A 24528-nucleotide genomic window follows, 5' to 3' on the forward strand; every position below is an offset into this window, starting at 1 on the left:
TAGCCTCAGCCCTAGCTGTCAGGAAAGGGAGAGTCAGTTTTCTACAAACATAAAGATGGTGATAAGCTGGGCAGGCTCCAGTGGCTTGCCCAATGCCCATGAATTTATGGGCAGCATAAATGACTTTAGTGGGTTATTACAGAGGGGAGAAAGAGAGCTTGAATTTGGGAAAAGGAATTAGGTGTATATGGAACTGGGAGGAGTTGGGAAGAGAAGTGAGAAGTAAATTCTATCATTATATAATGTACAAAGTTCTCAAGGAACTAATAAAAGTGGTTTTTAAAATACCATATCTGTACTGAACACATACAAACCATTTCTTTACATCTCCTAAATAACAGCCCCTCATTATTTCATTTCATTAAGTACAAAAGTAATTCAGAGATTATTTAAAATGTAGGAGGATCTGGGGAGACAGCAGAGGGGTAAAGCCAAGTGTGTGGTCACACTTGCAAATACCAGTGATTGGTATGGGAACAGGAGGATGATGGTGGCTTCCTGAAAGTGAGCCTCACCTCAGGTTCAGCAAGGGACCCTGTCACAAGGAAATAAAGTAGGTAGTGAAGTAGCAGAACACGCTCTACACTCCCGCAGCCTCTGAACTTACATGTCTCTATGAACACACGCCCACACACACACACACACACACACACACACACACACACACACACATATATATATATATATATATATATATATATATATATATATATATATATATATGACTAGAGTATACAAGCGGCTTGCATAGGTTATGTGCAAATGCAGTGTTGTTTTATCCAAGGAACCTGAGGAGTTTTGGATCATTGGGAGTCCTGGGGCCAACTCTCAGAGGACACGATATATCTCCTTATTGTGATAACGAATCCTTTGTTGAGTGTGTGTCAGTGACTCCACACAATTCTCCTCCTCTAGGTTCCTGTGTATCACAGAGAATGATCTGGAAATACTGAAACAAATATAAACTAAAGGCTTTGTTGGGGTCTCTATGCTTGTGTTAAAATCATATTTATCACATTTTATTAAATGGAAGGGAAATCTTTAGCTCCCAGGAACAATACACTCAATCATGTTGGCTTCTGTTTTATCCCATTATGAATAGCATTTAATTGCACATCAATAGCTTCCCATGCTTTGAACTAAATCAGGATGAAGGGATATGTTTCCATAACTTCTATGTGGATAATCAAGTAGAAAGGGGGGAAGTATGATGCCTTTGGCTTATGGGAGAGTTATGACTTGATTGGATACTTGTTATGCAAATAACCCTAACCTCTGAGAAAGGAAATGTAACGTTAAAATATACTACCAAATGGGATGGACACTCATTACTTGGTTTCTTTTAAAAGAAAAAAAAAACATACTTTAGGATTTTGAATAAGTGTGACGCTCAGAGGTTCAAATACTTGAATGTGTTTGGATTCCAGTTTGTGGATTGTTCAGAACGGATTGGGAATTTAGTTTTGTTAAAAGAGATGTGTCAATGGGAGGTGGGGGCCCTGAGATTCAATAGCCCACCAGGCTTCTCTCTCTCTCCCTCCCTCTCTCCCTCTCCTTCTCCTTCTCCCTCTCCCTCTCCCTCTCCCTCTCCCTCTCCCTCTCCCTCTCCCTCTCCCTCTCCCTCTCTCTCTCTCTCATCTGGGGAGAAGGATGTGAGTTCTCAGGAACTACTCCAGCCATGCCTGCCTGCCTGCCAGCCTGCTACTATGGTGTCTACCATGATGGTCCATGGACTCACCCTCTGAAAATGTAAGACCATAAATAAATGTTTCCTGTCATAAATTGATTTGGTCACCGTGTCTCTTCACAGTAATAGAACAGTAACTAAGGCACACATATTCCTGTTTATTTTTCTAATCCTTCTGTTTTTATTTCATTAAAGTTACCTATTGTCCATTGAACAGTTTTATGAATAAGTTTCAAGTTTAAAGACAAATAGTGCCAAATAGGAAAAGCACTACTAGGAGGTTTGGCCTTGTTGGAGTGGGTGTGGCCTTGTTGGAGTAGGTGTGTCACTGTGGTCATGGGCTTTAAGACCCTAACTGTAGTGGCCTGAAAGCCAGTCTTCTAGCAGCCTTCAGAGGAAGATGTAGAACTCTCAGCTTCTCCTGCACCATGCCTGCCTAGATGCTGCCATGCTCCTGCCTTGATGATAATAGACTGAACATATGAAACTATAAGCCAGCCCCAACTAAATTTCCTTGTAAGACTTGAGTTGGTCATGGTTTCTTTTCATAGCAGTAAAACCCTAAGACATACATACATATATACATATACATATACACCTAGGTTTACACACACACACACACACACACCATTTACATGGATTTTAGATCTAGTCAGAGCCCCTGCAGTTTCATTGGTCCATCTGACACACGTGTTCATGGAACATGTCTCTCTCTGTTTCTTGTACTAGGAAGCACGTGGACAGCATCTGCAGACTCTCGTCATTTTACTTTATTCTCCACTTCACCCTTAGAAATCTCAACTTACAGAGAGGGGAAGATAAAATATAGCTCTTTTTTTCTGTGGGTAGCTTAAATCTCAAGTCACAAAGGAAAATAAATATAACAAGAAATAATAATAAATATCGAAACCGTGATGGGAAGTTCATATCCGTTCCCCTTAATGAATGCCAACTTTGGAAATTGGAATCCCCGATGAGATTAGACTTTTGAAAAATTCTAATTCTCATGAAGTCTTTGTATTTCTCTTTCCCTGAAAGGAACACCACTAGAAAAAGCCAGACGGTAGGTTGCTTTTGTCCTCAATTCAAATCAGAAATTTGATAATGAGCATAGAGGGGGCTCACTCCATGTTTACCAAAGAAGAAAGTAATATGAGGGTGGGAGAGACATCTAGAGAGCAGTTAGTGCCTTATTGGTATTAAAAATAAATCCAGAAGTCAAGAAATAATATTTGACAAAAGAAAAAACTAGGTTTTCATTAGGCAGAAATGTTTTAAAAATAGCATTCCTTTAAGTCATGGAAATAGGGGGTGGAGCAGGTCAGTCTGTAGATAAATAAAGTCATTGCCATCATAAAATTAAGAATAATGTGGATTTTTAATGGACTGAATAAAATTAGAAATTTTACCTTTCAAAGGGGAAAATTTTTGTTCCAGAGAGAGAGGGACAAAGGAGTGTACAAATTCATACTTGATTCTTTCAATAAATCTACCTGTAACTCATGTGTTTGTTGATATTAGGATTAAAACACAAATTGGATATCTCGACTTAAGAGTTTAACGTGTGTGAATAGCTGCCAGTGGAAAGACTTGTCCTTGGATTTCTCAAAAGGCATGAAAAAGCCACCGTGGAGTTACTGAATTTTGTTTCAAAGACTTTAGCTCCTTGTCTGCAGGGATGCAGAGCCTCAAAGGAAGGGCATGGGACCTCCTAAGAGGTAGCATCCAACAACTGAGGCCACAGAGAGAGGTAGCCTTTCTCAGAATATGGAGCTAGGAGAGCTAAAAAATGAATGCAACATATGGATCAAATCGCTGTAATAAAACGACGGCAGTCAGTTCACAGAGCGAGGCAGCTGTCAGCAACTCGGCCAAGAACTAAGAGAATTTGAAAAGATAATAACAACACAGAGTTCACAGAAGGCACTATAGACTCATGAGGTCTGCGATTTAATCCCATGTACTGTGGGCAGAGAAAACAATCCAAACCAGAGATCCCTCTTGCTCAGCCCAACCGAACGCTGTGCCGTGGAGCGGATGTCCCACGTCAAGGTCTCAACCTAGATGTTGGACGCCTTTGAGAAACCGGAACTAGTTCATTTAAGTGCAGACACCGGAAATGGCTCAAGTCTGCACCTTCATTGGAAGGAGAAAAAATAAGTCACACAGCATAGGAAGTAATCCTTGTCAGGGTCTGTATGAGGTCGGAAGTGTACGGCGCCCTGATCAATCAGTAAGCACTGCCTACACGTGTCCGTGAGCCCACACAAATGAGGAAATCATTTTTAAATTTAAACACAATTTCTAATAACTAGTAACTTTTAAGTGTCCAGTGTTAGCACAAGCTTCCAGATTATGTGGTTTCTCAGGCAGAACAACGCCGCAAAAGAAGTCAGTTTGAAACTTCGGAGGTTCCCACTATATGACAGCAAACTAAGAAAAGCATGGAGGGAAGGAGAAGGGGAGGGGGAGCAACAAGGGGAGGGGGAGGGGGAGAGAGGGAGACAGACACAGACACAGAAAGGGAGACAGACACAGAGACATACACACAGACACACACATGCAGAGATATACACGAAGACACACTCAGCCCAATTGAGGATTTATAGAAAGATAGCCATCTAAGGACCCGAATATTTGGTGCAAAATTAGGTGAGCTGTGTGGAGGAATGAGTGCCAACCAAATTTTGCAAGTTCTGCAGCCACCTGCATGTTTCCGCACCCCCTTAGCTGTCGGGGTATCGCATACATGGCTGTCACTCCTGCTTTCTTCATTTGTATTTTACTTTAAATCTCCCTTCTCCCCTACTCAATGTGGCCAGCGGTTTTCCATGTGGAAGGACTTCACAATGCACTGTGTTGAGGGAGGCAGGGAAAACAATTTCAAAATAGGCTCAGTGCTAGGGCAAACAGTACAAACAATCCATACTTCACCTCCCAAGGAGGGGCTCAAAGAATACAGAGGCTCTGGCTGGAGCACAGAGCCAAGCTTACAAAGTTATAGCCCACAGCATCACTGGGAACCAACCAGCAGCTCTCACTCAGCCCTCCATGCTAATGACTCATTCTCATCTCTTGAGACCAGAGGAAGACGCATTTGGAAGATCTTCTCCCTAAAAATGAGGCTTTTATGGAAACTCTTACGAAGCATAAGAACAATTTTTAATAGGAAAGCACACACACAGTAAAAAAAAAAATAAATGGCAGATTTGACAGCCTTTTCTGTGATACCATCATGTACACACACACAGACACACACCAGAAGAATAGACCTACATAAAGGATATATTTCCAGGCACAGATATCTGTTGGGAGGAGTTTGACGTTCTAACAAACTTCAGCCAAGGACTCCATTCGGAAGTTCAGAAGGTCAAGACATTGGTTTACTCCTAGGAGCAGATCACTATCTATCTCACAGAACCTTTATGGAAAACAAAGGCAGATCACCCTAGAATGAGTTAAATAGAATCCCTTTCAAGGCTATTTAAGAAATTTGGAGCCAAACTCCACAGACAGTTAACAGCAAAGAAAGTTACCCATGACTGCAGTTTGTATAATACTACTGAACCTGGTGAAACATTTCCTAGTCTCCTAGGAATCATAGAAGTGAGAGGGAAACAAGGCAGCCTGGGCAGCAGACTTCAGTCTCCATACAAAGTACACTTTGCAGGCTAACACCCACATGGCTAGTCTGCAGTTCACCAATCCTGGTCATGAAGGCATTGAAGAACAGTAGACGCCCTACCTGGTAGAGCCACTGTCTCTGGTTCCTGCCTTCAGGAGGCTCCATGGTCATTCCACTCTTAACTCTCCACAATCCTGTTGACAAGTGTCTGGGCTTTATCTTTGACTTAGGAGTATATTTTAGTCCTTTAGATCTCTCTCTCTCTCTCTCTCTCTCTCTCTCTCTCTCTCTCTCTCTCTCTTCTTCTCTGTGTGTTTGTGTGTGTTTGTGTTTGTGTGTGTGTGTGTGTGTGTGTGTGTGTAAATGTTATAAAGATTAATAAAAAGAAAAAGTTTCTGGTTACAGTAAAAAATTAAATAAAGATTCATTTTTTAAAGCTTTATTTATTTATTCCATGTATGTGAGAACACTGTCACTGTCTTCAGACACACTACCAAAAGAGGGCATCAGATCACATTACAGATGGCTGTGAGCCACCATGTGGTGGCTGGGAATTGAACTCAGCCCCTTTGGAAGAGCAGTCAGTGCTCTTAACCACTGAGCCATCTCTCCAGCCCTAAAATATAGTTTCTTAAGAGAGCAGTATAGCGTGGGAAGCAATAAAGGTGCCCCATTTATGGATGAGTACTCAGTCTCTTTGAACCCCTGGGACTCGGGAAGCACCTTGGACAAGGAGGTGGGAAGAGTGTAAGACCCAGAGGGTGAGAAGAAGGGCTGGGATTTGCTGCCTTCAGGACATGACATGGCTGCTGCAATTGTGAGCTCACAGCAGCTGTGGTCACCTGCATAGGTCTTTAAAGGTCCACCAGCTAGACAGAATCCCTTACTGAGGAGGTTTTCAGGTCCTGATGGCTGCTGGGGTAAAAGAATCATTCTTCTCTGAGGGTTCCGTCACTGGTAGAATTCCCACATTCCTGTAGATGGTCACACACCCATAAGTACATAACCAATGCTAATTGGGCTTAGTGGTTAAAGGTTGGGAAAGAATTTATGAATTTTGAGGGATGGTTATTGGCAGGGAATTTGGGCAGTGCTGAGGGTGAAATGGAAGAGGTTATGGCCATGTTTCATTGTATACATGTATGAAATTCTCAAGGATAAAGACAATTTATTATTTAATAGAAAATTTAGACTATTAGCTTTAGCTCCGTAATATAAGGCTGTATGACTTTAAAGAATTCAAATATTGAACATAAATCAAACTAATTGACTGCCTTATGATTCAAGGAGCAAATTATACGTACTTAATATAATACACGTTCTCCCTCTTTCAGTCTCTTTCTATCTCTTTTCTCTATGTCTCTCTGTCTCTCTCTCTCACACACACACACACACGCAGATGCACACTTACATTATTTTTATGTTAAGGTGTTAAAATTCATGACACAATCAATGTGAAGGAATAGTGGTTTTTAAGGGCAAACAGTCACAGTCATTCGGTTCAGACTGTCGTGGAAATGACCACATGGCAACAGTGTATTGATCTGTGTCACTGAGAACTTGCATGAGCCCTGTTTATATTTGGGTGGATCAGGCATCCAAGAGTTCAGTCTGAACCAGCCAGCTCCCTCCTTCTTGCCCCAGTGACCTACTTCTGCTAGGGCACATCCTGAAAGATTCCTCCACCTTCCTAGACAGTGCCATCAGCTTGACACAAAGTGTTCCCACAGATGAGACCCTGGGGAAATTTCACACTCAAGCCCTAACAACAAGGAGCGAGGCTACTGGGAAATGCTTTATGAAAACAGTTTAATTTCAGTTCTGTAAACAGGACAGGGAAGAACCCTTTGATATGGATTGATTTAGTCTTTAGCTTACAGAGTGCACCCCAAAAGATACATAGTGTAGAAAATGCAGTTTTCTATGTAGCAAGCATGGTGCTGAAAACAACACATTAATGAAAAAAAAATGCAAAGAACTGGGATATATATTAACAATTCCAAAAGTCAGTTTGAAAGGCTCTTTTATTTTTATATGTGAGCTGTCGTTATTAGTTCCCACCTGGGTTAATTTTACAAGGAAAGAAAATCTCAAGCTCTGACTATCCCATCGACCATGGTGTCATTCATCTCGGTGTTATGGGTCTCCCATCTAGGGATTAATAATCAGGGTTTGACCACAAAATCCATCAGCTCAATACATGAGGCTTTAGCGGAGAAAGTGAGGTTACAAGTATGTAATGCCCTTTAGTGTCTTCTCTGCCTGTCTGTTGCATGCATGCCTTGTTGTTGACTATTGTCGATGGTAGTGGTTGTTGTTGTTTTTAAATATGAAATGTTGAATGCAAGGGATAGTGGCAGTGATCCAATAGATCTTTGCATCCTCACTTTCTCTTTCCTATCTCGCGCTAAGTCTCCCAATCCTCAGCAATCATTCAAATACACTGAAACAACTCAAATATAATGAAACAAGGTGAAATCAAGACACTGAAACAACTCAAATATACCGAAAAAAGGTGAAATTAAGACACTGAAACAACTCAAATATACCGAAACAAGGTGGGGTCAAGATGCACTTGCCATCTATAATTTGTGTTTGCATGTTGACCATAATCATTTGGTAACCCTTAAAAACCACATGATGGGACTTAGGAGGATCGGTGGGTGAAACCGCTTGCTGCCTAGGCAGAACTGAACTCAGATCCCATTCATCATGAAACAGGCAGGGGAAACCTGTAACCCCAGGGACAGGAATGGGGAACAGAATCATTAAGGTCTGCAGGCTTCCAGCCCGGAGGAAATTTTGAGAATTTGGGATCAGGCAATGACACCACCTGTCTTAGTTAGGGTTACATTTCTGTGAGGAGACACCATGAACAAGGCAACTCTTAATAAAGGAAATATTTAATTAGGGCTGACTTACTGTTTCAGAGGTTCAGTCCATTATCATCATGGTGGGAAGCATGGCAGTGTCCTGGTATACATGGTGCTGGAGAGTGTTCTATATCTAAATCCAAAGGCAGCCCAGAAAGAGACTTGTAGCCACAGGCAGCCAGGAAGAGCATCAAATCTACCTCATTGGGCAGAGTTTGAATACTAGGAGCCCTCAGAGCTGGCCTACACAGTGACAAACTTTCTCCAACAAGGCCACACCTCCTATTAGTGGTACTTACCATGGGCCAAGCATATTCACACCACCGAAGTACATCAAAAGAAAATCGCAGAGAGACATAGAGAAAGATACTGCATGGTATCCTCTTGTAGCACAGTGCTGCAACCCCCCCACACACACACACATAAACCCATGCACCTGTGCACACATGAGCAGATTTATTTATTTATTTACTTTGTTTTATTTTTTTCCTTAAAAACTTGGTACATTCACATAATGTGTTTGAGCGAATCCATCCCCATCCCCTCCCCTCAAATCCCTCCCCTTTCCTCCATCCTAATACCACTTGCATTTTAATAGAAACGTCTGAGTCCATTTATTGCTGACTAGATATGTGGGGGTGAGTACAAACATCCAGTGGAGCATGGACAGCCGTCAGGGGCCAAATCCATTAAGAAAATGGGCCCTCTGACCTGTAGTCATCAGTTGCCATTAGTTCCTCAGTAGGGGGAGGGGAGCTTCAAGACTTTCCACCCGACTATTCTGGGATTTATCTGTGCAGATTTTGTAGATGGCATCCTAGACACTGTGAAACATATGAACACACAAACACACACACACACACACACACACACACACACACACACACACACACCAAAATTTAAACCCGAGAATGGTTTTTAAAAGGTTACACAATGTCCTAAATTCAGTTCCTTGGTGTGAAATATTTGAACTCCACACCAGATCATAATACTATCTATATAAAATAAAATTATTCAAATGAATATTTTAAAGTTCAGTGGATATTTATCTGTTAAATAGCACAGGCTGAATGAAATCAGTTGGTGCCAAACTTCCCTAAGGCTGCACAAGAAAAATTGTAAATCAGAGTTCAAAAGCATCAATACACAAGGGTGAGGGTATCATCAGAGATAGAGGACCTACAGGATAGGGTACACAGGCTCAGTAGACCAGACAGGTGGATCATAAGCAAAGAACCTGGAAAACGGGCCATTCATACCTTGACAACCTTCAAAGGCTAGGGGAAACGTAAGGGAAAGGTACCACCCAAAGTGAGAAAAAAAAAAACTTTAATACATTTACAGGACACTTAGCTTCTAAATACAGTGTGGATTCGAATCTACAGTGTGATTATTTTCTTATGATTGTGTAAGATGCTAATATATGGGAATCATGTGTAGGTTATATGGGAAACTTCAACTTTCCTAGAGATTTCTAAATAAATGTGTTTTTTAATGCAAAGTCGGTAGTGATATTTATTCCACTTCCATTTTTCAAGTCTCTGTCTATTCTAAAATATATGTGTTTATTTTATCTACAGTAGAAAATGTCCTTGTAATGTAATGAAACATTAGTCAGCCCAACTAAGATGCTTTCTGGACATCAGTTAACCTCAGGCACTGAGAGCTGTGATGACTTAAGATGACGCTAAAGCACTTTCAGGATCGCGAACTGATGAGCATGGGCTTGTGGACACATTCACTCACAAAAGTGACCACACACACAGAGACACAGACACACACACACACACACCACACCACACACACAACACACACACACACACACATACACATACAGTGGACATTACTGACTAACTATACCTCAGCTAGAGCTATGGCTTTGGGATCCTGGAGGAGGTGACACTGGGTTTATATGGCCTTATACTTAGGCACAAGCATGCAGCCACACTCACAACTCTCCCTCTGGTCCCCCTCTTCCTTCACAGCGAGTTCCAACACAATTTGTTATTTCTGATTTTATCCATCCAGTCTGGTCATCCCTCTTCCAGAACATAACTTTTTTGTTCAGTGTTTGTGTTTGTATTTGTGTGTGTGTGTGTGTGTGTGTGTGTGTGTGTGTGTGTGTGGGTGGGTGTGGGTGTAAGAGAGACTCTGTGTGTGTGACAGAGAGAGTTAGAGAGAGAGAAATGGAGAGAGAAAGAGAGAGAGAGAAATAATTAGTCACCCAGTTAACACATGAGCATGCACACACATGTGGAAGACCAAGGTACATTCAGGAAATATCCTTAATGTCTTGTCTGTCTTGTTCACTGTGGCAGCAACTCTCACTCACAGGCAAAGCTCCTCTTGGTATGGGTCATCTTTCCAGACAGCTTGCTCTGGGCATCATGCCTCTGCCTTCCTAGGTGGAATTATAGGATGGTCTCCACATCCATGGGGCATCTATGTAAGTTTCTGAGGAGCGAGTACTTAACTGCTAGACTGTCTCCCTAGCCCCTTCCAGAACTTTCTGTCCCAAATCCCCTTTACCTTTCTTTTTGAGATTTATCGAGTATGCTTGACAAATGGAGACTGTATACATTTGAAGTATGAGGTGTAATATACTGATCATATTATTCATTGAACAAATATTTTAAGATCAAGCTCATTCTCTCTCTCTCTCTCTCTCTCTCTCTCTCTCTCTCTCTCTTTCTCTTTCTCTCTCTCTATCTCTCTCTCTCAGATCCACTGTTTTAATATACACCACAGACACAAAACCTCAGTGACATCAGTTTGAAGGGTTAAAATTTCTAAAAGTTAGTCATGAACAAAGTCTGGCTATGCCTAAAAAAAATTGAGGTAGGGCTCACTGGCCCGACTATCAGCTCCCAAGGACACTGGCCATCTGGAGCCATCCCCTCCCCTTCCTTCACTCCCTGAGGATGGGTCATCCCCCTGCTGCAGTGAGATGAGTTGCCCTGCCCACATTGCTGAGATCCTAGATTACACGTATGCTTTGTTGACGTTATTCCGTGCCAAAAGTAACTGTGCACCCTTTGTATTAGCCAATTATGTGTATCCACACGAAACCCCTGGTTTTCCCTATATAAGCTCCTGCCTAGAGAGGCTCAGGGCTTGACTCAATCTCCTGTGTGAGATACGTGTCAGCCCAAGATCTCGTAAATAAAACTGCCTCTTGTTGATTACATCAAGACCAGCTTCTCGTGTTTCCTGAGGGTACCCCAACCCGTGACTGGAGCGAGAGTCTCCCCAAGTCTGGGGGTCTTTCAAGTTTACTGTTCCCAGGCTCTGATGTGTTGTTCATCCTGTAACCGAGTGATGTTATGCATTCTGTCCAATCTATTTCTCACAAGGAAAAATGAGGACGCCAGTCACCCGGTTAAAACCCTCAAATGGCTCCATGTCACTGAGGTTAAGTTGCAAAGCTCCTCTGTTGAAGTCCCTCTGTTGATAGACAAATTCCTTTCCAGAAAGACCAAAAGCTATGACACACCATACCGAGGCTGGGAAATCATAAGTTTAGTTTCTTGTGTTTGTAAACTGAACAGAAAATGGGGATTACAAGACAAGGAGAATGTAAAATTTCGTGTTGCTATAATACTAAGACACATAGGTAATAGAGCGGCTGAACTCAGGTTTTGACAGGGGTGTGGTTGGGGGATTCATGTGTGTGTATGAGTTGAGTGCCTTTTCACAAGTGTGAGGGCACATACAAGTGTACATATGTGCAGAGATGAGTAGAATGTGCATTCTCTTCCTCACTATTCTCCGCCTTTCAATGAACCACAGCCCACTATTTTGACTTGTGTGGCTGGCCAGGATGCTCTTGGCAATCGAAAGAGTAAGGACAAAACAGCTCCCTTTGGCAACCATCTCTGCTAAGCGAGTTCCCCATCAGAGCCAGAGGTTTTTCACTGCTGCTTCAGGTCCTGATCATGGCTGTAATGCCTGTCTGTGGTGCTGACCTTTTCCTCATAAAGTTCTTTCTAAAGAGTAAATTACCTCCACCCTACAATGTTGAAGACAGGATTAGCCATGCCTAGAGTTTTACAAAGGTGCAGAGAGAATATGAACTGTTCAGTCTTGCAAAGCAAAGGCTCTTCCCCACTGAGTTATCTTCCCAATCCCCATCAGGATATGGTCTATTGCATCCTTCATGCCATGCTTTCTGCTGTGTGTGTTTCTCAGTGTCCCAAGGGATATTCTCTCACAAAAACGGTTCCACCTCCACATGGCTCTGTGCTTGCACCCAGAACAGAGTATCTCTTTTATCTGGAGAACTAATTCAGAGGTGGACATGTTCTGATTGCAGCCTGTGAGTTACAGAGAAGACTAACTGCATCTTCAAGACTTGGGCTTTCTTACCCTGTGAACTGAAAGCTGGTGTCCCTCCCTGGAGGATGGAGAAATGGAGAGAAGTATGAGGGAAAGAGAAGGAGGCAAAGGTGTAGGGGAGAGGTTGAAGTCACACAAAAATTTCCAAGTTAGCGTCAAACCTGAAGAGTAGATAGGGTGAAATTGACAGTGTTACTGCTGTCACCATACACACACACACACAGACACACACACACACACACACACACACACACACACACACACACACACACATCTGCTGTGCCTCTGGTGTCATTACCCCACTAAATAAAATGCTCTATTAAGCTTATCTGTCCATCTGAAGAGTAGCCTGTATTTAAATAACCACCATTTAAAATCCTGCTAGACTGAAAGAAAGCCATTTGAGCATTTTACTTAGCTGATGAATTACACAGACCAGTGGTCCTTGATAAATAGGCCTGTTCTAAAGAGATGCATGAGAAAAAGTAAACAAGTCTAAAACAATTGATGGGGGATTAGGTTTCAAGTCTCCCACCTCGCTCAGTAGACTCTGTCCCCAGCAGGGAGCAGAGCCCAACTAGGACCAGCTCCAAGACTGGTCTTCCAGAGTGTGTAAGGTACAGAAGGGCCCCTTCCAGGACTCTGTCAGACCTCGCTTTTCCCAGAACAAATGCAGTTGCTGCCATGCTGAGACACTGAAGCCAAAAGAGTGAGGACAAAACAGCTCCCTTTGGCAACCATCTTGCTAAGGGAGTTCCCCATCAGAGACAGAGGTTTTTCACTGCTGCTTCAGGTCCCGATCATGGCTGTAATGGCTGTCTGTGGTGCTGACCTTTTCCTCATGAAGTTCTTTCTAAAGAGTAATTTGTCTCCTGATCCTTCCCATGGAACCCACCATGCCATTTTCATAACCGATGTCAGAATATCTTTTTAAAGAGAACACAACTCAATCCAATTCTACCCTCTGGCATCCAAATCGCTTATCATTTTCATAGCAAAGTACTTTAGAGTGCTGACTCACTCCTGAATCAAAAATCTCATCTAAATCAGTTCCTGGTGAGACTCGGGTATGATTCACCATGGGGCACATGTCTGCACCGTTTATGAGTCTACAGAATCAAGAAAACAAGATGCATGCTGCAGCTAGCATAAACTGGTTAACTATAACCTCCGATCAACTCAGCATCATTTGAAGAGAGAGAAAGACAGACAGACAGAGATACAGACAGACACACAGGTGAGGGAAGGCTTAGCAAATGTCTTATTGTGTTATACTTTTGGTCTGTGGACAGGCCTATGAGGAATTGCATTGATTGTTGACTGACTTAGGAGGGCCAAGCCCACTGTGGGCTGCACCATTCCCTAGGCAGGCCATTCTGAGATGTATAAGAAAGCTAGTTGAGCTTGAGCAAGCCAACAAGTAGAGTCCCTTGGTGGCATCAGCCTCAAGACCTTGTTGTAGTTCCTACTCTGACTCCCCTCCATGACCTGAAAGTTGAAGTCAAAATATTTTTCTCCCCTACACTACTTTCCATCCAAGCATTTTATCACAGCCACAGAAAGGAAAGTAGAACAGACTCCATGAGGCAGCAGGGTGGAATGATGCTTCACAGATTCTCAGGAGCCTGTGCTTGCAGCTTCTGACTCTTCTATCACTGTAAGCCACAGTGAACTGGGCAGGCTCAAGGGAAGGAAGGACAGTCTGCATTACCTAGGAGATGACACAGTGACTTCTGTCCTCATTCCATGTACAAGAAAGATTGCTAATGACGCAGTGGTTATAATGTTTAGCAGTGGAAACAGAAAGAGAGGACGAACTTAATGCTTCCTACAGGGCCAACAAGAGGACCAGAGGCAGAAGTTAAGCTGGACTCTGTAGTACATTTCCTGTTTGGTCTCCCTTCCCCCACCTAGAACAGAAGGTTCTCAGTCAAGAAAGAAAGAAGAGAGCCACAAGACGAAAGAAACACAAGTATCTCAATAATGCCCCTGCCTCAGCACCACAGCCCAGTGTTTTGTGAGTCTGTGGACATGTCTACGAGGAACTGCTTTGATTTTTCACAGACTTAGGAGGTTCAAGCCCATTGTGGGCAGTACCATTCCCTAGGCAGGTGGGTTCTGAGCTGTATAAAAAGACCCAGTCTTGGAGCTTGTCTGCTGCTCATGTGGTGTTTTGTTTCGTTTTTTTGTTTTCTAACTGACAGAGAGGACTACGGTATTGCTTACAGCGAAGCATTGAGCCTGCTGCACAAAACTCAGCATCTTATTGTAAAAGAACTCAAGGAAAATTCCAGATCTCATTAAACATATAGTGGCCACCTTCCACCTTCTCCAATTTCTAATCATTAACAAATTTTTAAGCTCCTATTATCCCAACTTAACCACAACACACTCTGATTTTCATAAGACTGCTGGCACTCAAGCAGTGAAAGCCACCAGACAGAGGAAAGAGGTAACAAATCTTAACATCCACCTCAGTTCCCAACTCAAATGCTTACAAAAGCCTTGTCAACCTTCAGTCAAAACAGGCATCAAGTTTCTCTCGTTACCTACCATTTAATTGTCAAAACATTTGCACGTCTAAGTTATTTCTGTTAAAGGAGTGGGGGGAACTTCTTTCTACTTTATGAGCCATTTACTTTAGTGTTGTAAAGCAGAGAAGAGGACAATCCAGTCGACATTTACTCTAATAGGTGACTGATGTATGCATGAGGCCGTCCCTATTTCTCCAGTAAATATAAACCTAGATGCCTTTTCCTTTAAGGATATAGGAAATGATCCTTCTACCCCATCCTTCCTTTCTAATTCAGCAGTTCTCATGATCACGCTGGCATCCACCTCCTACCAGATCAGAAAGACTGGCCACGATCCCTTCTGCCATTAAGGATGAGACCCCACTGTGGGCTGGAGAGATGGCTCAGTAGCTAAAAGCACTGGCTGCACTTGCAGGGGACTCAGGTTTGATGTCTTGTACTGACATGGCAGCCCCCACACATCTGTAACTCCGCTTTCAGGGAAGACCATCTGCTGGCTTCCCTGAGCTCCAGGCATGCCCAATGTAAATATACATGCATGCAAATAAAACACCCCTACACAAAATATGTGTATGTATATATATATATATATGTATATATATATATGTATATATATATATATATATATATATATATATATATATATGTAACACTTAGAAGACAAGGAGGAAAAGATAAAGAAGAAAGAGAAGAGAAGGAGGCAGCCCTATGAAAGCCATAAAGACACTGCATTCATTTTTTTTATTTACTTTATTTATGAGTACACTATAGCCATCTTCAGACACATCAGAAGAGGGCATCAGATCCCATTACAGATGGTTGTGAGCCATGATGTGGTTTCTGGGATTTGAACTCAGGATGTCTAGGAAGAGTAATCAGTGCTCTTAAAATCTGAGCTATCTATCCAGTTCCTTGATTATTTTAACTTTGTACTCCATATGTCCGGGCTCTTACTTTGAAGGAAATGCTGGAGTGTGTTTGCACACTGTATATTATTAATCTGGTGCTGATGTATAGAGATAGGTGGATCCTGATTCTAGAGAGGCCAGCCTATCTAGCCTAACTGGTGAGATCCAGGACAAGGGGAGACCTTGATTCAGATGATGTGGGTGGTGTCCCTGAGACTGATACCAGTCTTTCAGCCTCCACAAACATGTGCACACAACCGTGAGTACACATGATGCATACATTACAAAAATGAAAAATGAATGGTGGAAATTCAATAAAGAAAGCTCCTTTCCAGCTGGTGGTGTATAGAGAGGATTGCTTCTACGAGTATAGTTATCTCTGAAGAGGAAGTCAATAAATGACTCAGACAAGAGCCTTTGAAATATCAGCTGCCTAGCTAGGGCCAGACCTCCTCTCTGGCTGCAATTACCTTCTTAACATGGCTCCACATTGTCTCATGGGACCCAGGTTTCCCCTTCCCCATAGCTCTGCCCTACTTTGAGCCTACGAACCCACAGAGCTAGCCAAGAAAGGAGGGGAGAAAGAACACGAAGGCCTGGAGAGGAGGCTGCCCGTAATCCAGTCATATACACAGACCATTCCATTGGCAGTAAGTCCACGGATGCCAGGCAATATCAGTGAGCTGGATGCCCAGGAGGCAAAGGCACGGTTTAATAATCACATAGGTGGCAGTTTTTACCACAGTAAGTATAGCCAGCTGTGAAGTCTGTGAAGTGTGAACTCCTGAGTGTTTGTGTATCCTTGTGTAGAAGGACTGTGTGTCTATGTGTGTTCGCACGCCTGCATTTTTATTTAAGCTGGGTTTCTTTCTATTAATTTCATATATTTTTAGTCCTGGGACTATTTATCACTTAATAAATCTTCCTATATTTCTTCCACTGTGCCTGTTATCTCTGAAAACCCCTGCTGGTCACCCGAGGGTGTCCTTTACCTTGTCAATTATTTCAGGGGACTTGTGGGTGAGACACTTTCCGTGAAGCCCAGGAGACAAGAAAAGAACAGAAGCCCCACCTAGGCAACATTGGGTACAACATTGTCTGAAATGGTTCTGTGTGGGCGAGAACGCGGATAAGAGAATGTGATGTGAGAACTGAGCTCAAGCTGGACACACAAATGGGGACATTGAACCCCAAACAACCTCCCCACCAAGCGGTGCCTGCGGGTTTAGCCTTAAAATTACCCTTCCATGGAGAGCCCAAAGGAATCTGTACTGAGTCTGTTGGGACATTGGGGAGAATAGAAAGCCTTTGCCTCCGCTCTCAGTAGAAGAGATGGCAATAAAATGGGTTACGGATGTGGGGTTATTGGCAGAAGCAGATTTAAAGAAAAGAACTTGACTCATCGGCTTTGACTTGAAATCTTTATTATGGCAAATGGTGGTTATTAGATGAAGATGCCTCACACATCCTTCGTTCATTCACCATGGCACTTTCAGCCCATTTCAGCTGGTTATGTGTTCATGGATTAAAAGCCTTTTAATAATATCTATTAATTTTTTTTTGCTCTCTCCCAGGGCAATGTAGTAGCAAAACGCGCTGTATGTCCATTATCTGATGCCTGGACCAGAAAGATAAAGGCCGAAGGTTTACAAGGCAGGTGGAAACGATCAATTATACCCCCACAACTGACAGCATAGCTCTCTTACGTGATCAGGAGGAGTGCTGGAGTTAACCTGGAATTCAGTAGCAGCAGATACCCTCTGTGACCGATTTGGCTTCTCCGGGTGCAGGTCTTTCTCTTGTGGCAAAAGTGAGGGAGCGTTCTACCAGCAATTCTGAGGAGCAGCAAGAGGACACTTCATGGAAACCAGGGCAGGAGAGAAGAGAGGATATGTGTCCTTCTCTGGCTCATAGACAAGAGGTGAGAGACCTGAGTACCTGCTTCTAACTGAGTACAGAGCCACTCCCACTTTGTGTGTATGAACTCTGCTGGGGTCTATAGTCTATGATCGTATTCACTTTCAGTCCATCATTTCCTACCAGAAGGAGATGACAATCAGCTCCATCTAAAGTGACACTGAGAAGCAGGCCAGTTACGGTGTGGAGTACAAGACTAAGTAGCATCAACACAGACATACACTTACATGCATACAGACATGCATGACACATATATCCGCATGCATATGCACACCAAGAACATGTGCACACATGCATGCATGCACACATAAGCATACATACATGGAATGCACTGATAATTTTATAAATATATATATATACATATTAGTGTGTGTGCACTTAGTTTCACACATGTGATATCTTTTAACTATATATATATAATATACTGTACATATATATACACACAATACATACAAACACATATATATAAACAATACACATACATATACATATATATATGATATATATATGTACGATATATATATATTTATATATCTATTTATATTTATTTATTAATTTATAAAATCCTAGTTTTGTGGAATCTGATTATTGTATTCACCCTAGAAAGAGTCAGCCATTTGGTGCCCATTCTGACAGATTTTCTTTTAAAATGCATGACTGCAAAGAAGCAGGTCACTAAGTCAGTAAATAGTCTGCCTCACGTAATAGTCTGCCTCTCTAGAGTTGTCATAAAGCACTCTAGCCAAAAACAACTTGTAGAAGGAAAACATTTCTTTGGCTTGCACCTTGGCTTATCAGCTTTTGTGGGCAGTCAGACAGGAACTCGAGTAGAGAATTACAAAGGAATACTGCTCACAGCTTTACTCACTTGCCCTTGCTAAGTTGGCGTTCTCATGAAGCAAGACACCCTGGCCTAGAAATGATGACACCCACAGTGGGATGAGCCCAGCATCATCACATGTCAGTCGAGACACTCTCTCACACATTAGGACACAAGCCAATCTGATGGAGGCTGCTCTTAGGTTTAGGTTCTCTCTTCCCAGGTGACTCTATGTCAAGTCTCTTCTAAGTTATATCAAGATGTCAGTGAAAATTAACCAGGATCCCACATAAGAATGAAGACCTGGGTTTGATCCACTGAACCCACATCAAAATGTGAGTGGAGAAAGCTTCTAATGCCAGTTGGGGAAACAAGAACAGGATCTGCAGGATCTGCTGACCACCACAGCTGGCATGACTGATAAGCTCAGGCTCGCAGGTCTAAGACCAGGGAAGCACAAAAATGCATGGGAGGAGCAACTCCAGGCCAAGAAGGAGGAGATCATCAAGACTCTGTCCAAAGAGGAAGAGACCAAGAAATAAAGTTTCCTTCATATCTGTGCATAGTGACCTCAGTGTGGCCTCACATGATCAGTCATTAAAATAAAGCAAGACTTAAAATAAAAGAGAGTTACCTTGCCTATGGTGTCTGTTCACAGCTATGGAAATCTAAGTAAGACAATGTGTATGCCTTCTACCATTTCTGTTTCTCTGGAAACCCTAATAAAAAAGCACTCTAGAGAGAGGAACAAGTACCCACCAGACAACATAAATTCAAGTTTACTTTTCTGGTGAATATGAAATTGTTGTGGTTTAAAAAAAAATACGAACTTGGTTTTCTGTTTGTTTGTTTTGGGGTTGTGTTGTTGCTGCCACTTTTGTTGTCATTTTTGTTGTTTTTGTTTTTAAAGTAGAAACGCATTAAGCCTCCTCATCCCTAACAGGCTGGCAAACACCCGAGCCCACATCAGCTAAAGCGATTAAGGCATTAGGAATGTGTTTACACAAAAACATAAAGTTATCCTGTCAAGTTCAGATGAGAGACAACATCGGCCATGTAGGCAAGCCTAGAGCCTCTACCATTTAACACAAACAAATCAGGACACACTGTCAGAAGCCTGTCAGGCCAACAGAGAGGAGGGCCTGCGTGTTGTGTTGTTATTTTATTTTATGAATTTTTGGAGCCACCCTGCACATTAATCCTGTTTATAATATTAACTCTGGCAATTTTTTCTTGCCTCATCAAATATTTCCTTAATGAATGGTCAGCTCACACCCCCATCTCCATTGTAATGACTTTCAAATTAAGTTCATCTGGACCACAGAGGTTTTTAGAACTCTATGATGACAGAAAACATGGGGAAAAGAACCTCTTTCATTGTATTTGAAGAAAGACATAGTCATTTACCTGAAGCTTTCCCCCATGCTGACTGTTCCAAAGCTCAGTGCTGAGACCTCTGCCTCATGGGCACCATCAGAGCCCTGAGATGAGCACTTCCAAACCAGGAGGTATTATACTGATGTGACCATACTGTGCTCCATCAACTACAGCCACCGGGTTCCAAACTCCTGGTGTCCCTCCTCCCCTTAAAAGATAGCTGTTGGGATCCATGCTCAGCATCACCCATGCCCATAATCCAAAGCTCATACCTTTTAAAAATCAGATGTGTTCATATTATTGAATGTGTGAATGTTCTGGCTACACAGAACTGTGTGCACCATGTGCCTGCCTGATGTCTGAAGAAGCCAAAGTAGGGCATAAATCTCCTGAAACTGGCTAACAGTTCAACTGTGAGCCATTATATGGATGCTAGGAATAGAACCTGAGTCCTCTGCAAGAGTAACAAGTGTTCTTCATGGCTGAGCAGTCTCTCTAAACCCCAGTATATGTGCCCTGTCCCTGGAGATGCTTTGCTACTCTACAAAACCACATTGGAGACTTGGTCCCCGTCCTCGAGATTAGACTTCACCCTATCAATGAATAGGATGCCATGGCTGGTGGTATTGTAGACACCAGGAGACTCTGAGCAAAAATGCCTTGTATAGGGGACTCCTGTGAGAACCAAGACTGGAGGAACACACTGGACTGGATAGAGATTGGGTTGGGCCATTGCCAAAGATAAAAGAGTGATGGTGCCAAGGGCATATGAGCAATCCAATGAACTATCCAATCTGGAATCTTAATTAGGTTTCCAGTGTTGAGAAGAGACACCATGACCAAGGACAACATGTAAAGGGTTTAAGAACTCTTACTAAAGTAGGTCTTGAAAGATCTAAGCCTGCAGGATAGAACACCTCCTACAATAAATGTTGATTGCTAAAGGACAGAAGGGTTTTTATGGCCTCTCCCTTCTTTAATGTAGTGTTGAGGGGCCCAGTTTTGTGCCGATGACCATAGCCGCCATCAGTTTAAGAGTTCAATGACTAGGTCCAATCTAAAAGATATCCTTTTGTTGTCCACTTTCCCATCTTCTGGTTCTTATATTCCTTCTACCCACTATTTCATGATGTTCTCTGAGCTGTGGAGGAGAAGTCTTAACTGTCTTATTTCCACCTGAACAGTTCAACACCACTGATTCCCAGCACTTTGTCCAGTTGTAAATCTCTCCCCATGGAAGTCAGAGGCTTCTCTGATGAGAGATGAGTGAAATGCTGATCTATAGATACAAATATGGACATTTGGAAGGAAGTTTGACAATGTAGGCTCTTTTGTAGGGTCTATATCACCCTCACAATAGGTTCTTGAGAAGGTTACAGAACCTGGTAGGTATTCCCTCATGTGGAATATGCCTTGTATCCAATTGGAAAGCCACTGGATACTCCCATGACTGTGATGCCACTAACACATTAGGGGCCCATCTTGCCTGATATTTTAGATTGAATTGTTCACCTCTGAGTAAGGTTGTATTTGATTTTCTCCCGTGGAAACCTACATAGCACTTTCTTTAACCAGGAATGCTAGCCATTATAGAGGATGCTTCCACCTCAACTTCAGATTGACCCTTCTGTGACCCGTTACCAAAAGGATTCAGTATCCTCAGAAATAGGGTCTTATCATCAAGTTCTGGAAAGCTACAAAGAACAATGGCAACAACCTGTAAAGTTGTAAGGGCTTTTGGGATCTCGCTGGTCAGCAACTTTCAGGAAGACATCCCACATCTGGCACTGTGATTTTTGCTTAATTTTGGTTTTTTGTTGCTCTGTTAAATACACTCACCATTGCCAGCTTGGGAAGGGAAAACTTTATTACATCTTTTCTGTTCAAGCCCATCATCAAGGAAAACCAAGACAGGATTGTGAAACAGAAACTACAGGGACTGCTCACTTGATTGCTTCCAAGCTAACATTCAACTACCTTTACAGAGTCCAGACCCACCCGCATAGGGTGATGCTGCTCACAGTAGAGCAGGCTCTGCAACATCAATTAACAGTTAAGAAAATGCTACCTACACATAGTCAAGGCCAATCTGATGGAGGAATCTACTCAACCGAGGTTCTTTCCTCCAAAACAAGCCATCACAAGAAATCAATGAAAATAAAAAATGAAAAGAAATCAATAGCTTCAGGGGGAGCATGGCTAATTCATGGAGGGTTCATCCATGTGAACTCAATAGTTGGTCTTGTAGATATATTCTGTAACACAATGTTTTATAACCCCTCTCACAAAACCCTGTTCTAACCTAACCACCTAAGGGGAGATGGAGTGGAAAGTAAGTTTAAAAAAAAATAATTGGAGCAGAAAGAAATGTTTCTTGGAAATAAAGCAAAAAAAGGAAGCATTTCTTCATCCTAGATGCTTTCCTCGCATCATCAGTGCAAAGATAATGAAAACCGTTCCATTCCAGGTACAATAATTACCAATGTTACAAATCATATACATACTACAGCTTATCATTCATAAAACACATTGGCACTAATCATTTTGATGTGTTTTTCTAACTCACTCCTAGTGTAGAATTGATGAACTGGAATTGTTCGTCTGCTCATTTATACATGAGGGAAGTGAGGTTTAATGGTCGGGCCAATTTCCCAATACTCTAAGCTAATAAATAGCAGAGTAAGAAAGCCAAACGTTCTCTGGCTTCATGGCATGGCCCCATGAGAAATGTAAGTCAGGGTACCTTGGCAGGGAATCCCAAGGATCTGTATATGAGAGCTAAAAGTTGTCTTGGATGCAAGACTGGGAGTAAGACACAAGTCAGTCGAGCTACATCTCAGGATTCCTAAAACAGAACACCAGAATATGTTAGAGAGCGAGGAGACTAAACTAAACATCTTGGAGTCCTCAGCAGATTGTACAGATCCAAGGCTGAGGGTTCATAAGTATGTTGGTCTTTGTGGGGGTGGAAAGGATCACTTATTTAGATCCCCACCTCTTACTAATTGCTACTACAGTGGAGGAAATGCCTTAAGTCCAAGGTTTTTTTGTTTTGTTCCTCTGTGTGTGTGTGTGTGTGTGTGTGTGTGTGTGTGTGTGTGTGTGTGTATGTACATACATGCATGTGCAGTGTATAATGTAGGGCGTAATGCATTTTCTCTTCTACCTTATTCATAGAAGCAGCATTTTTCAGTCAAACCCAGAGTTCACCAATATGACTAGTCTTGACAGCTATCTTGCTCTGGTAATCTGCCCTATCTCTACCTCCCTGGACTGGAATTCTGTGTGGGCCACAAAGCCTACCCATCATTTACTTGAGACCTGTAAGCCATCTCCTCAACTGCTAAGGTTCAAGTCCCGGTGTTGGACCCATCTCCTTTACTTTTGTTTTCTTATTCTTTTTTTTTCCTCTTGCTCATAATATCAGAACCAGTTTAATGTATAACTGGCTCACTCAAACAATCACTCAAATCGCTCTACACAAATGTGTTCTACTAAGGAGGAGGACCCTTCTGGCTCTCTGTTTTGTATAGTCTTACCTTAACAGATGAGTTAAAGGATGGGATTATCTGAGTGGGTGATTGTGGATGTTGTTCGTGATGTTGAGGGAGGCTGGCAAATGAGGGGCAACAGTTGAGTCACTTATAGTAACAGATACAAAGCTGAGTGTGGTAGTGAATACCTATATTCTCAATACTCATGAAGATGACAAGTTCAAATGCAGCCTGGGCTACATAGTAAGTCCAAAGACAGCCTGGGCTACATCGTAAATCCAAGACCAACCTGTTGTACAGAGTAAGTCCATGGCCAGCCTGGTGTACATAGTAAGTCCAAGGACAACCTGGGCTACATAGAAAGTCCAAGGTCAGCTTGGCCTACTTACATGACTCTTCTCCAAACAACAATAGGTTGTATTTTTTTTTCCTTTTTCGTTTCTGTCTCTCCTATTTACTCTAAACTGATACTAGTGCTGTAGTTTGGGGTGTCTAAGGGAGAAATTTCGTCATGTCTGATGGTCCAGGATTTTACAAGCAGCACGGCAAAACAAACAGTTCAGCAAACAAGTCTGTTTCGATTTTTGCAGAAAAATATGACACAGCTGAAGTGCTGTCTGTAGAAACAATTCAGGTCTACCATATCATGGCTCTTCAGGAGCAGACGAGTGGCTCAGACAACTCTATCAGTTTGAAAACCCACACAAGCATGGGTAACACTCAAAATAATTAAATCCTGTTGCGTTCATCCCAAATAGCAGGCAGCTCCACCCAAGAAGCCCCCTTCATCTTAGCTGCCCCCGACCCCTGGGGCAATTGTTATCATCTCATTGCTCTTTGGAAAAGGACCTGAGCATCATAACCTTCGAGACTCCTAATGTAGTGTGAAACAGCCAGGATCCCTGCCCAACTCCCCGGCCTCAAAGAAGAAGATACAAGAAACCCAGAGGAAAATAGC

Source organism: Rattus norvegicus, chromosome Y, assembly GCF_036323735.1.
Source record: "Rattus norvegicus strain BN/NHsdMcwi chromosome Y, GRCr8, whole genome shotgun sequence".
Lineage (NCBI taxonomy): Eukaryota > Metazoa > Chordata > Mammalia > Rodentia > Muridae > Rattus > Rattus norvegicus.